The sequence below is a fragment of the Amblyraja radiata genome, chromosome 21 (genome assembly GCF_010909765.2).
Source record: "Amblyraja radiata isolate CabotCenter1 chromosome 21, sAmbRad1.1.pri, whole genome shotgun sequence".
Lineage (NCBI taxonomy): Eukaryota > Metazoa > Chordata > Chondrichthyes > Rajiformes > Rajidae > Amblyraja > Amblyraja radiata.
In genome coordinates, this window is record NC_045976.1 from 33,946,988 (window position 1) to 33,963,472 (window position 16,485).

At 40.1% G+C, this 16,485-nt stretch overlaps 1 protein-coding gene across 1 annotated transcript in view; it reads right to left on the minus strand.

Annotated features, from left to right (window-relative positions):
- snd1 (staphylococcal nuclease and tudor domain containing 1) overlaps positions 1-16,485 on the minus strand; it is a 778,779-nt gene that overhangs the window by 378,997 nt on the left and 383,297 nt on the right. The window lies entirely within an intron of this gene.

The following is a 16,485-nucleotide window of genomic DNA, read 5'->3' on the forward strand; positions in this document are numbered from 1 at the left end:
CTGAGTATCAGGAAAAGATTGTGCAGCTGGGGAAAGAAATCTTTGAATATTTTTATCATTTTCAGAAATGAAATCAACACTATTAAATGATGAATCACATTCCTGTCTGGTATGAAGGGAAAACCTGAGCATAAAGCCAGGGATTTGTTCAAATGGTTTGAATGATGTTTGCCTTAGCTCAAGTCTATACTGAAAATGCTCTGCTTGCTTCAATTGGTGTAATATATGAATAGCAATCTTATTCTTGTAAAAGTTATTTGAATTTTACTGCCGTAATCCATCTGCTGACTATGCTGCTTCTAACCCAGCATTAGCATGCAGAGAGCACTAGCTGCCTAATTTAGAATTTTCTAAATGTCGACAGGATGGATTGAAACGGAATTGCAGTTTCATAAACCCGCAAGCAGTCAGGGCAGTAGACCTGCGTCAAAAGAAATAAATGCGCCATGTTAAACCATTAAATTAGATCCTCAAGAATGGTGGTGATTAAGGAATTCTCAGTCCTACACGGTCTAACCATAAATGTGCCATTGTGCTTTATGCTGATACCAGGAGGTGGGGTAGTAAAGTTGATGCACCAAGCACTTTAATCAGCTCAGGATCTGCTGCTTCAATACAGCAGACACTGGAACATTCATCACTAACTATCAGAGACTGATCGCTGTCCTACCATTTTAGCAACGGTGGCTTTCATTATGCATTAATGGTCATTCCTGCTTTCAATTTACTATATATTATCAATCACTTTGTCACATCTAATCAATAATGATATTCTGAGATGTATGAATGAACGTACAGTTTGAGGAGTGCGTACAGAAATGATATCTATATTTTTGTTGCAGTGCTTCTTAAATCACGCAACCTTCAAACACTCTGTAAAACAAACTGATCATGCAGTCATTTTTTGGTGTTCGGAGGGGTAGGTAGGTGATTTTAAAAACTAGTGAAAGCATAGTAAGAATAATATCTACAGCAAATGAGATGTAGTAACTAGTTTATTCCACTTTAACCACGATATTAATATGATGAATGACACTTTCTGCATCAACTTCACAAATGCAACAGGTTTCATGCAGAGCCAGTGGGGAAAAAAATGTTTTTATCATGTATTAAAACAATACCAAGATAAACGAGGAAATAGTTGGAGCAGTGTCTGATAGCTTGGTCATTAGATTTTAAAGGAAGTTTGAAAAGTAGGAAATGTTATAGATGCAGAGAGATATAGGGTATGAACACCAAAATGTAGGTCTGAGATTAAGGAGTGATGAAGTCAAGAAGATGTGAGAGGTGAAAGTCTGAGAAATTTCAAATTCTCAGAAAGCTTTTCAACAGAAGAGTTTGCAGCTATGTTTGGGGGTTGTCAATAGAAAGTCTATGAAGTCATTCGAAGATAGACACAAAGTCCTGTAGTAACTCAGCGGGTCAGGCAGCATCTCTGGAGAAAAAGGACGGGTGACATTTTGGGTCAGGACCCTTCTTCAGACGATGATTTGAAGATATTTATTTTAATTGTGAGCACTGAGTGTCAGGAAACAATATGTTAGGCAGTAAATTTAAAAAAAAATGCAGATGATGAAAATTTAAAATAAAAGCAGAAAATTATGGAAATAGTCAGCAGGTTAAGCAGCACCTGTCTATAAAAAAAAACAGTTTAAGAAGGAACTGCAGATGCTGGAAAATCGAAGGTACACAAAAATGCTGGAGAAACTCAGCGGGTGCAGCAGCATCTATGGAACGAAGGAAATATGCAACATTTTGGGCCGAAACCCTTCTTCAGACATATAAAAAAACAGTGACTGTAGATGCTGGAGGCTAGAGCGAAAATTAAAACTACAAGGAGGAACTCAGCAAGTCAGGCAGCATCTGTAGAGGAAAGATTTTCTGTTTGTTGTAATTTCTTCCACAAATGCTGTCTGACCCACTGAGTTCATCCAGCAGTTTGGTTTTTTTCCCCCACAGAGAAACAGAGTTAACATTTTAGTTTTATGACCCTATGTTGGAATTTGGAGAAAACACACCAGTTTTAATCTGCAGAGGGTGGGAGAGAGATGGACAAAGGGAATATCGCTGATCAAGGTCGCCAGTTTCACAGCAACCTGGGCCAGATTTATTTATTTTGTTTTATCCTCTCTTCAAACCAACTTGCTTTCTCTCCCAGTTCAGGTGGAGAATCTTCAGTTTGAAACAATAACAACTTGTTTCTCTTTTCACAGATACTGACTAATCTTCCTGTAGTTACAGTTTTTTGGCAGCATGTGCACTAGTTATGGTTAACGTACAATTTGCACACACTATTTAAATCTGATCTAAGATATTGGTTTAAATCTTAAGTGATTTATAAAATTATCATTAGGTTCACTAATATCCTTCAAGAAGCCTGGAGATTATTCAGTTCTGTATCCACTGATGTGATTGACTTTTAATTGCTGTTTTAGATCAGGGACAATTAGGAATGGACAATAATATTCCAGCTTTGCCAGTGATGTCCACGTTATGTGAATGAATTATTTAAAAAAGGGCATTACAACAACTAACAAAGTTCCATGTGCTTCCAATTTTAATTATCCCTCAATGAAACAAATGTATGCCCTATAATATATACTTTCATGATGAAGTACAGTTTACAGTATCTGCCTCAACCTTTTGACAGCTGCACCGCAAATTATGTTTCAGAATTTATAAATCCAATCGCACTTTCGAAGGACGACGGAATGGGCAAAAACAGAAAAAAGAGATTGATAGATAAGAACCTCTGACTGCCCTTGTCACTTTCTTTTTGTGTTTAAAGAATCCAGTGACAAACACCCACGTATTTGGAAAACAGGACCTGAGCAGATTCAGCACCATTCTTTGTGCGTGTCTGTGTGCGTATATTGGTGTGTGTGTGCCTGCATGGACGTATGTGCTCAATTTATTCATATCTTCAAATAAGTATCAGGTTTTCCAAGCTTGAGATTTTTATAGAAGGACCAGATCATTTCAAAACAATTATGATGCCTTTAAACGATTGTAATGCACATTAATGAGATTAGATTTAACCTGCTAATAAATGATCAAATTATACCCTAAACTTTCTGTGGGTGAATTTCACCATCCATCTCCTCCTCACCCCATCAGCTATCATTTAAAATCAATTATAATGCACTTCAAAATTTTGGAATTGAAAAGTATTTTATTTTACAAATTATTTAAAGTGGACACTGTACATTCTACTGCTGTTCCACCTTTGCAACACGGGCTTACTGCAGTATCATTTTCTGCCAAACCAGGCACAAGAAGCCATTTGCTGGGCTTTGCATTTATTTTCATTTCACCGACACTCTCTCAGGTCCAAGGGTCTGTACATACATATCGACTAATATGACGTTCCAAGGATCTACAGTGACTAATCACTCATTTTTCTTATTCACTCATGATTTTTAGTTTTCTTTAGTGAAGAAAGATGTATATATTTATTGGGTAAGGATTTTGAAATGCGCTTTATGTTTTGTTGATAATCTGCTCAAATGTATATTATTTGTATTGCTTTTAATTGCCCAGTTTCTTTATTGCTATGGATATAAAAATATCATACTCTGGCTCACAGGTTGAAAAAATTTACATTTTCCAGTGAAGTCTTCATATTGGTGTAGCATTGTTTATCGATATAATAATGTTACATCTTTCAGAGTAAAAGCCCTGTATTATGATGGTGGGGGAAAAAGGTGAGAAAAGATTGCGTATTCCACTAATCAGTACCTTTCCCCTGCAGAGTGCACGAAGGTGAGGGGAGAATTTGTTCACTTGGAAAGGGTTCCTAAATGGCCATTGAGCAATGTAGCAAAAATGTGAACACATCAGCTGAGCTAGAAAGATATTTTAACCATTTTTACAGCCACGTTCAGAAAGTCTGTTTTAAATTTAGGGTGCAAATAATGAATTCTTATTCCTCAAATATTTTCATGTTTATTCTTGGGATGATTTGTTCAAATGATTGAAAGCAAACAATTTATATCTGAACTTAACCACACAACTCATGTGTAATCCACATATCTTAAATCCACTAGTCTTTATTACCCATTTGGTGCAGACCTCTACCGATGGAGGCACTGTGTCAAATGTGTTGCTCTGTGTTTATTTTATTCATTGTTGGCAGGGTCCTGCATTTATTTCTCAAACCCATTTGCCGCAGAACAGCTGACATCTTAAACTGCTGCAATCCTTTTAGTGAAGGTACTTGCACAGAACCGTGGGGTGGGAGTTCCATGATTCAGAACAGCAACAACAGGGGAGGGGAGCAATGGATTTACTAGTCGGCGATGTGTGGGAACCCACAGGAATGGTGTTTCTATACACCTGCTGCCCTTGTCCTCCTTTATGTTAGAGGTCTTGCATTTGGGAGGTGCTGTCAAAGTAGCCAGGGCAGGGAAATGGAGTGCACTTTGCAGGTGGAACACACTACAGCCACTGTGGGAACAAATATTTGACGTGGTAAATGGGGCGCCAATCAAGCAGGTCGCATTGTCCTTTTTCATATCAAACTCGGTGAGATTTATTGGTGCAGCACTCATCCAGGCAAGTGGAGAGTATTCCATCATGCTTCTGGCATTGCTTTAAATGCTGGAATAGCCTTGGAGAGTCAGGAGATGAATAACTCACCACAAGACATTCAACCTCTTATTTTTATTTTTTACCAGATTCTTACACATTCCTACACCAACATTCTGACACAGGACATTCAACCTAGGTTCTACCCCTTATTAAATCTGTGCTTTTCTAAAGAGACAATAAGACGGTTTACCATTTTCTTTTCAATAATTTGGTAAAAAATAAAATTAGACTATCCGATCTGTATGTACTGGGTTTATCACTTCCTCCTTTTTAAAAAAAACAGAAACAACTAAGGTCAAAATTTCGCCATCTCCAACGGGATCCCACCACTGGCCACATTTTCCCATCTCCTCCCCTTTCTGCTTTCCGCAGAGACCGTTTCTTCCGTAACTCCCTGCTCAATTCGTCCCTTCCCACCCAAACCCTCCCCGGTACTTTCCCTTGCAACGGCAGGAAATGCTACACTTGTCGCTTTACTTCCCCCCTCGACTCCATCCAAGGACCCAATCAGTCTTTCCAGATGAGGCAGAGGTTCACCTGCACCTCCTCCAACCTCATCTACTGCATCTACTGTTCCAGGTGTCAACTGCTCTACATCAGTGTGACCAAACGCAGGCTTGGCGATTGCTTCGTCCAATACCTCTGCTCAGTTCCCAATAACCAACCTAATCTCCCGGTGGCACAGCACTTCAACTCCCCCTCCCATTCCGGATCCGACCTTTCTGTCCTGGGCCTCCTCCATTGCCAGAGTGAGGCCCAGCGCAAATTGGAGGAACAGCACCTCATATTTCTCTTGGGTAATTTACACCCCAGTGGTATGAACATTGACTTCTCCAATTTCTGGTAATCCTTGCTTTCTCCCTCCTTCCCCTCCCCTTCCCAGTTCTCCCACAAGCCTACTGTCTCCGCCTCTTCCTTTCTTTTTCCCGACGCCCACCCCCCGCCCGACATCAGTCTGAAGAAGAGTCTCGACCCTAAACGTCGCCTATTCCTTCTCTCCATACATGCTGCCTCACCCGCTGAGTTCCTCCAGCATTTTTGTCTACCTAAGGTCAAAATTAAGGACTCTTTACCTGAATTTACAAAGCATTCATAACAGATTTGAATAAATTTGTGGTATAAATAGAGATAAATAGATAGATTGTCAATACAGACATATGGCTTCAAGAACATCAAGATTGAGAACGCCGGCACACTTGACATGTTGAAATATTTGGAAAAATGGAAAAATATTAATTGATCATTTTCACTCAAGGAAAAAGTACTGAGAAAAGTTACAGAATTAGGGGCTAACAAATCACTTGGATCTTGTGGCTGCAAAGGTCACAGATGCAACGGTTAATGCCAATGTTTTCTGATGGCTCGATAATTGTTCACAGAAATTAAACTATGGGTTGAGATAAGGGCGTTATTTTCAAGTCAGTAAACTGTGTCTGGTAGGCTTTAGATTTGCGGCGACCTCAGTAACTAAAAATCCTCAATAGATCAGGCTTTACAGGACCACAGCCTGCTGTCAGGCATTACTGTGCATGGCCCACACATATCTAAATTGACCTGAGCTGATGCAGGGTACAATTCACTCTGGCCCTACCAGCTCTCAAAATAGGCAGTTAGATCCGGACAGTAATTGGGACTGTATGGTACGGGTAGAAGCCAATCTACAAAACATTCCTGGTCAGAGGTAAATATAAGCTGGAACATTGTTTTCCATCATAATTATCATGAATTTCAATCATTTTAAAGTTGCTTTATACAATTAGAACCAAATATATATATATTTTAAATATATTAAAAACAGATAAAATCAATTCGAAAAATTAAAGGTAACCTTGCCCTAAACTAAATGCCTTGAATCACAATTGAAATCAACGAAGAGCCAGGATGGAAGAGGCAAATCTCCAGCATAATGAAACCCAACAAAACTCAACCCCATTTTGTATTCCTTGGGGAACCCAGCAGTTAAACGGTGAAATGCCTGCAAACCAGCAGAGTTTGGCTGAATGGACGATGGGACTGAATGTGGAGTGTTTAAGTTAATTAATAATAGAAAGAAAAGATGGCAAGCATTGTTGATAAGACACAGTATCTGTAAAGGTAAGCAGACAGCTTAAATGAGTGCATAAAAAGACGGCAGATGGCAGATATAAAGTTATCCACTTTGGCATGTAGAATGGAACAGCAGGATGAGTGTTATAAATCTTGGAGAGATTTGAGATCTCCTTTTACAAGAAACAAAGTCACCAGCAAACAATTTAGGGCAAATCAGATGTCGCCTTTGTTTTTACAAGGAATGCAAGAGTGCTGCAAACAGCAGAGGGCTTCACTGAGAACCCACCTGATCTAATGCAATTTAATTGAAGATGTACTTGTTTTAGAAGCAATACAGCAAAGGATTACAAGTTTGACTCCTCAGAACAGAGTTTGTCTTGGGAGAAAGGATTAAGTAGAATGGACCTATAATCTCTGGAAGAGAAATGAAGGGAATAGAATTCGTAGTCAGGGAGAGACATTTGAGGCAAGTGCCAAAGGCGATAACTGATCAAAATTTCACAGATGAGAATGTGTGGTTGATCATCGGTTTGGATTTGGTGGGTTGAATAACTTTTTTTTTCTGGGCTGTATCTCTCTGTGAATCTAAAATCATGGTTCATTCATAACTAAACACTGGCTTTGCCTCTTGTAAGAGTTGCCTACCTCCATGCTCGTTTTTTTACCCCAGTACTCGGCTGTACACTCAAGAAAATGAAGTGCTGCAAGTTCGGGAGGGAAATGCAAATCAGCACGCTGACAATACATGTGCAAGGAATGCAATACTTACAAATTGCAGCAACAAATCTGACGGGATTCATGATTTTTGATCAGCCTTACAATTATTTTACATAAAATTGTACTTTGAAGTGATTTATCTAGGCAGATATAACATTTGTTTTGGAAGAAAAGGGGGGAATTAGGCATATATCCAAGACAAAGGGAATGGCAGGGTTCTGTCAGTGGTCTTAATTTCAAATCAGCTATCAGCAGGATCTAGTTTACCTCTAGAGCTGCATGATTAATGGCAAAGCTTCAGTACTTTGGGCTTACACAGAAAAGAGTGCTTCAGCAGCTTCTCCCTATCTTCCTCGTGCTCTTCAGCAAGTCTGCAACTTGTGTCGACAGACATTTTAGATTTTTATCAATTAATGAAGTTTTCCCAAACTCCTGCTATGTTAACCTGATAGTTTACTTTGCAATTTGATGTTCATTGTCAAGAATACTTCAGAATCCTGACTCGTATTATAAGGTGTCTAATTTTCCCTTGCTCTGCCCAGTGGAGCGCTCAGACTTGTCTTTCTATGTGCAAGCAGCAATTGGTTTTGCAGAGTTGCAATTCTTTGAATCTCGTAGTACTAAAGATACTTCGATCAATTTTGGTGTAATTTAACGGCTGATCCTGGTCAGTTAGAACAATAAAACAACTTGATTCAGTGGCAGAAGGGGCTAAATGATGATGCTTGCAACAGTAAAAAAAAAACCTGTGACCAGATACAGTGGTACCTGTGACCAGGTACAGTTCCACATTCCTTTTTATTTCCTCAAATTAATCAAATAAATTAAAACTTTATTGAAAAGGATTTGCAATAAAGTAGATTAACTTGCAATAAAGTAGACAACTTGCTTTTAAATGCTCTTTGAACAGAGTTTCCCATTTCTGGCTGATTATTGGCAAGATTATCCTTTCATGAGAGCACTCCAGGCATTAAACACTGCGCAATGATGTGCTATTTGAAAATAAATCAAGAGCCAAACCTTCGACAGAGCTTGCATTTCACCAGTCCTAACTGATGACTCCTTCCACTGCAGTCATATTTTACTTTGAAGACCAATCAGAATGAACTTTTTTATTCCACTATCAAAGTCTACAAATTCAATCAAGTCTGGTGAAGTGGACCCAAAATTAGCTTGGTGATAGGAGGCACAGAGTAGTGGTGGAAGGACACCGATGACCCATTCTTAGTCACGTGTGTGACCAAAATTACGAATAATTGTAGAATACATCTCTTCTAATTCTAAAAGCATTACAGGTATATTGTTTTGTACTGTATATATGATTCATATTTTTTTTCGAAGTTTATCAAGTGAAATATTTGCAATGCTGACAATCTTTGTTTAGGGTCAGAGGTCAAATATGGCTGGTTACGTGTGTGTGACCTCACATTGAAGCATTTTTTTCATGTATTACTTTATGTGATGCCATTTGGTAACACGTGTGACATTTTAGTTCACTTTCCAAAGAAAGGCCCTATTGTGATTGCAAGTCTGTGACCACTGAGATTGGTGTTGGAATCTCTGCTGTTCTTGATGTATAATTAACAAGTTAGATATAAATGCCGGAGAAACAAGAGAGGTTGCCTAAGTTTACACAGATGAAAAGTTGGATAGAGTGTTTGCAAATGGAATTTAATCCCAGTTAGTGTGAAGTGATGCATTTCGGCAAGTCAATTAGGGGTAGAACACATATGTTAATGGTAGGGCATTAAGGAACGTCGATGAACAGAGAGAGACATAGGATTCCAAGCTCATAGTTCCCAGCAAAGGTCACTAGGATGGTGAAGGTGGGATGCAACATGCTAGCCTTCATACGTCATGGCAAAGATGATAAGACCTCGGGCAATATATTGCAATGTACAAAAACTAGTTCGTTCACACGTGGGTGCAGTGTGCAGTTCTGTCTGCCATACTCTAAGAGAAACCAAGTTAACATTTCAGGTTGTAGCCCTTTCGTCAGATGATGTGACAGGTTTCTCTGTTTCTCTTCCACAGATGCAATTTGAACTGCTACACTAGGTACGCCCATTGATTTTGCAGCAGAGTGCAGAGGAGGCTCACCAGATGTTGCCTTGATAGGAGGACTTTAGCTATAGGGAGAGATTGGATACAATGCCCTCCATAATGTTTGGGACAAAGACCCATCATTTATTTATTTGCCTCTGTACTCCACAATTTGAGGTTTGTAGTAGAAAAGAAATCACATATGGTTAAAGTGCACATTGTCAGATTTAATTAAAGAACATTTTTATACATTTTGGTTTCACCGTGCAGACATACAGCAGTGTTATACATAGTCGCCTCATTTCAGGGCACCATAATGTTTGGGACGAATGGCTTCACAGATGTTTGTAATTTCTCAGATGTGTTTAATTGCCTCCTTCATGCAGGTATAAGAGCTCAGCACCTAGTCTTTCCTCCAGTCTTTCCATCACCTTTGGAAACTTTTATTGCTGTTTATCAACATGAGGACCAAAGTTGTGCCAATGAATGTCAAAGAAGCCATTAAGAGACTGAGAACCAAGGATAAAACTGTTAGAGATATCAGCCAAACCTTAGGCTTACCAAAATCAACTGTTTGGAGCATCATTAAGAAGAAAGATACCATTAGTAAGCTTACTAATCACAAAGGGACTGGCAGGCCAAGGAAGGCCTCCACAGCTGATGACAGAATAATTCTCTCTATAATAAAGAAAAATCCCCAAACACCTCTCCGACAGATCAGAAACACTCTTCAGGAGTCAGGTGTGCATTTGTCAATGACCACTGTCCACAGAAAAGTTCATGAACAGAAATGCAGAGGCTACACTGCAAGATGCAAACCACTGGTTAGCCGCCAAAATAGGATGGCCAGATTACAGTTTGCCAAGAAGTGCTTAAAAGAGCAACCACAGTTCTGGAAAAAGGTCTCATGGACGTATGAGACGAAGATTAACATATATCAGAGTGATGGCAAGAGTAAAGTATGGAAGAGAGAAGGAACTGCCCAAAATCTAAACCATACCACCTCATCCGTGAAACACAGTGGTGGATGTGTTATGGCCTGGGCATGTATGGCTGCCAAAGGTACTGGCTCACTTATCTTCATTGATGATACAACTGCTGATGATAGTAGCATAATGAATTCTGAAGTGTACAGATCTTATCTGCTCAAGTTCAAACAAATGCCTCAAAACTCATTGGCCGGCAGTTCTTTCTACCGCAAGACAATGATCCCAAACATACTGCTAAAGCAACAAAGAAGTTTTTCAAAGCTAAAAAATGGTCAATTATTGAGTGGCCAAGTCAATCACCGGATCTGAACCCAATTGAGCATGCCTTTTATATGCTGAAGAGAAAACGGAAGGGGACTAGATTCCAAAACAAGCATAAGCTAAAGATGGCTGCAATACAGGCCTGGCAGAACATCATCACTCAGAGAAGAAACCCAGCAACGGGTGATGACCATGAATTGCAGACTTCAAGCAGTCATTGCATGCAAAGGATATGCAAGAAAATACTAAACATGACTACTTTCATTTACATGACATTGCTGTATCCCAAACATTATGGTGCCCTGAAATGGAGGGACTATGTATAAACACTGCCGTAATTTCTACATGGCGAAACCAAAATGTATAAAAATGTCCTTTATTAAAATCTGACAATGTGCACTTTAGCCACATGTGATTTTTTTCCATTACAAATCACAAATTGTGGAGTACAGAGGCAAATAAATAAATGATGGGTCTTTGTCCCAAACATTCTGGAGGGCACTGTAGGTGGGCGTATTTTCACCGGAGCGAAGAAGGCTGAGGGGGAACCTGATAGAAGTATAGAAGTTGTTGCGAGGCATAGATGGGCAAGATAGTCAAAATCTTTTTCCCACATGTCAGGAGTGACAAAAACAAGACGGTGTAGTTTTAGGGTTAGAGATACAAATATTAAAAGGGATCTCAGGTGCAAGTTTTTTTTTTTACACAGAGAGAGGCTAATATCTATCAGATACAATTACTGCGCTTATAGGGTATGTAGATGACATGACAAGGCATAGAAGGATACAGTCCTCAGGCAGGCAAATGGAATAGATGGGCAAAAAGGTCAACATAAATGTAGGCTTTAGGGCTCATCTCCGTAATGTACAACTAAACAGACCAATTAACTTGATTTTAATTCAAGGCAGAAAACTGGGCAAATGTGTTGTTGGTGCCCATTAACAGGCTCAACCACTCCCACACTGATACATTACAGTTATGGCTGTTTTTATTTATTAGCAGTTACAAGTTAGTCACTTTTAAAATCAGTTCCTCAATTTGTTCAGGATTAGATTTTTATTAGATCCCCAGACACCAATTACTCACAAGATAAACCAAGGTGGTTTTGAACTGGGCTCATTAGCTACATTTCATTGGGATGAAAGGCGGGAACTATGATTACCTCGGATTCTTCTTTACTAAAGTGTGTATGTTTTAGAGGGCCTAGAACAAGACAGTTTAAATTGCTAAGCTAAATGTTCCAACAACATGCTTTCAGAGCCAAATGTAAAATAATTCAAGTACATTTTCTTAATGAACTGTCAGTTGTGTGGTGTTAATAGATAAATGATTACCAAATAAAAGAATAAAAAGCTAAAAACAGGATATATTATTTCCAAAAGCATTATTTCCATTATGCTTTTCAAAATAGTGTAACATGAGATAGATGCTTAAAGGTGGATAAATCCCAGGCTGCAATAGGTCGCGAGAGAGGAGATTGCAAGGGTTCTGATAGATTTTTTAAATATTTGCTGACCACAGGCAAGGATCCAGATGACTGGAGGACATCAGGGATAAGACAGGTAATTATAAACTAGTGAGCCTAACGTCAGTGGTATGGATGTTATTGGAAAAACTACTGAGGGATAGGATTAATCTATACTGGAAATAAATCAGAGATAATCAGCATGTGATGTTGGTAGGTGATCCTGCCTGACCAATTTGATTGCATTCTTTTTTTGAAGTGGCAACAACATGTATTAATGAGGGCATTGCCGTTGATGTAGTCTACATGAATGGCAGTAAGGCCTTGATAGGTTTCCACATGAGATACTGGTCCAAAAGGTTAGAGACCAGCAGACCCAAGGCAATAGACAATAGACAATAGGTGCAGGAATAGGCCATTTGGCCCTTTGAGCCAGTGTGATCATGGCTGATCATCCCCAATCAGTACCCCGTTCCTGCCTTCTCCCCATATCCCCTGACTCCGCTATTTTTAAGAGCCCTATCTAGCTCTCTTTTGAAAGCATCCAGAGAACCTTCCTCCACCACCCTCTGAGGCAGAGAATTCCACAGACTCACCACTCTCTGTGAGAACAAATGTTTCCTCGTCTCCGTTCTAAATGGCTTACTCCTTATTCTTAAACTGTGGCCCCTGGTTCTGGACTCCCCCAACATCGGGAACATGTTTCCTGCCTCTGGCGTGTCCAAGCCCTTAACAATCTTATATGTTTCAATGAGATTCCCTATCATCCTTCTATACTCCAGAGTGTACAAGCCCAGCTGCTCCATTCTCTCCGCATATGACAGTCCTCCCATCTCAGGAATTAACCATGCAAACCCCAATAGCAAGAATGTTCTTCCTCAAATTAAGGGACCAAAAACTGCACACAGTACTCCAAGTGTGGTCTCACTAGGGCTCTGTACAACTGCAGAAGGACCTCTTTGCTCCTATATTTGATTCCTCTTGTTATAAAGGCCAACATGCCATTTGCTTTCTTCACTGCCTACTGTACCTGCATGCTTACTTTCAGACTGTTGTACAAGGGCCCCCAGATCCCTTTGTACTTCCCCTTTTCCCAACTTGACACCATTTAGATAGTAATCTGCCTTCCTGTTTTTGCTACCAAAGTGGATAACCTCACATTTATCCGCATTAAACCTCCATCTGCCATGCATCTGCCCACTCCCCCAACCTGTCTAAGTCACCCTGCATTCTCATAGCATCCTTCTCACAGTTCACACTGCCACCCAGCTTTGTGTCATCTGCAAATTTGCTAATGTTACTTTGAATCCCTTCATCCAAATCATTGATGTATATTGTAAATAGCTGCGGTCCCAGCACCAAGCCGTGCGGTACCCCACTAGTCACTGCCTGCCATTCTGAAAGGGACAAGTTAATCCCTACTCTTTGTTTCCTGTCTGCCAACCACTTCTCTATCCATGTCAGCACTCTACCCCCAATACCCCCAAGGCAAGTTGGCAAATTGGGGGGACCATTTCACCAAACACTTGTGCTCAGTCCGCCAAGGCCTGCTGGATCTCTCAGTTGCTAACCATTTTAACACCCTTCCCATTCCCATACTGACCTTTCTGTACTGGGCCTCCGCCATTGCCAGAATGTCACATGCAAACTGGAGGAACAGCACCTCCTATTTCAAGGTACACAAAGGTACACACTTCTTCAGTCTGAAGAAGGGTTTCGGCCCGAAACGTTGCCTATTTCAAGTATGAAGAAGAGTTTTAGCTCGAAACGTTGCCTATTTCCTTCGCTCCATAGATGCTGCTGCACCCGCTGAGTTTCTACAGCATTTTTGTGTACCTTCGATTTTCCAGCATCTGCAGTTCCTTCTTAAACACCTCCTATTCCATTTGGGTAGCTTACAGCCTAATGGTATGAACCTAATGGATTGAATTCTCTAATTTTAGTTAACTACTAACCTACAAACACCAGCCCCTCTCCCGTTCCTCCCACCTACCTTTTTCCCTCTTGTCTTCCCTGTGACCCACTTGGATGCACACTTCCCCACATATATTCCTTCCTCTGGCTACATATTTTGTGCCACTTCTATTATTTCCCTGATAGGGAATAGAAGATTGTGAAGATTGGTAGTATCAATAGTTGGAGACGTTATCCCATAACGGAGGCGCCTAAAATTAGAGTAGTTTAGGAGGCAGGGTTAAGATTTAGAGGTGATCTGAGGGGGAACTTTCTCACCCAAAAGATAGTTTAAATCTGGAACACACTTCTTGAGTGCATGATGGAGGCAGCTAAACTCACCATTTAGGGAGTATAGAGACAAACACTTGATACACCAATGTATGGAAGGCTATGGCCCACATTTACCTAATTGTCAGCATAAACATGCTGGATTAAAGGGCCTGTTTCTGTACTGCATGACAATGGTTAAACAGTACTATTGACTATGTGTAAGATTCAAATGTTTGAAGGTCATCTACATTCCCAATTTAATTTAAAAAAAGCCTAATGCTTCATAAATAAATGTTAATTAAATCATGGTATCATTTTATTTATTGCATTACTTTAATACAACTGAGATATAAGGAAAACTATTTTTAAAAAGTATCACACGAGTAGCCAGGTCTTTAATGGGAGGGAAGATATGAATAAAATTCTTGGCGAGCTGAGCTGATTTAATATCTTTGAAATAGAACTAGAGTGCTTGAATATCGTTTGCTAGTAAAGACACCTTTCATCTTCCTTTCCAATGATTAGATGGAGGCAACGATAATAAAAATCTGGGAGGTTTATAAGAATTACTTCATTGCAACAGCTGTTCAAATTCAGGGATACGAGTGAAGTGCTAGATCAATTCTAGGACATCAGTTTAATATACTTTCTTAAAGTAAAATGAGCAAACAGAGTAATTTATAATTTGTTGGATGTTATTCAAATATTTTATCTGAGAATTCTTTTCATATTCAAAGTTCTCTCATCATCTAAAGATGTTTGCAAAACAACCTTTTTCGTCACTATATAAAAGGAGATTGGGTAAAAACAATAAATCATCATTACTTAATCTGAGATTTATTTCAATGTGGAAAGGATTGGGAGATAAGTGGGTAAAAAAAGAGGGAACCCACAGCCATGCTGACCGCAGAGTACCCATCTATATTAACCACATTCAGCAGTACCTGGTCTACAGTTTTCCTGACCTTTGCCATTTAAGTGCTGTGTAATTAAAAAACAGATGTAACTATACATTTAATCCAAAAATCAGTGCTGGAGGAACTCAGCATACATCTAGTCCTCATTATCTGCAGATCCATGAGGTGAGCTGTGTATTACTGGGAGGGTTGGTAAACATCAGCTTTCTCTCAGGACCCTCTGCTGCAGCATCCAGTAAATCCTGGATGCTATTATATGGATTACATTTGATATCTGCTGCTGCCAAGTGATGAAACATCAATAATCAGTATGCAGGCTGAATCTGGATCAGAAATCTGGGCAGGTTTTTTTTAATTGTTAGTTATTTTTTACAATTATGTAAAACAAATTAACCCGGAAAGTTATGTTTATGTAAATCAATGCACAGTTCCTGTAATAACCAGCGTTTTGGCAGGTGAGTTAAAGCAAAAGTTAAAGCTATACATTGGGCGCATTAGCTACCAGGCTAGCGTTGCAGCTGGAGGTGCGAGTTCGGAGCATGGGTTGGAAGTGACGCCAGAGCCAAGGATCCAGAGTGTGAGCTGGGAGTGCATCCAGAGCCAGGGGTCTAGAGTGCATCCAGAGCCAGGGGTCTAGAGTGCATCCAGAGCCAGGGCTGTAGAGTGTGGGCTGGGGGTGCGGCCAGAGCCAGGGGTCCAAACAGGGGTCTCAAGTGTGGCCCGGGAGTGCAGCTGCAGCCAGGAGTTGGGAGCGAGGGCCAGGGTTAAAGCCGGAGCCCGGGGTCCTGAGCATGTCTAAGTGTGCGCACAACTTTGTTGCTTTCTGCTTCAGTGATAACTGCCAGCTACAAGCTGCTGTGGATGGTGAGAAAAATCAGAAGCTCGTCAATCTCCTCTCTATACAGACGCAGTAAATCAAAAGCAAACCACGCTTGTTTTGACAAGCTGAAACATGCACAGAAGTTGTTTTTTTCCACGAAGAGGTTATTCGCTGTATGTTATTGCAGCCTTTGTGTTATTGCCAGCAGCCTTCAAGGATCTGCATTTTTTGTTATCCATAGGAAGTCGGTGTCCTTGGCCCTTGTGGATAACAAAGACTTGGTATATTTCAGGTGTGCAATATGCTTCTTGACAGCCAGAGGAAGCATTGTCAAAAGTCAACCAAATGTGTGCTAAAGCAGATTTATTACACACCAACTACACTTAACAAGTGGCTCAAACGAAATGT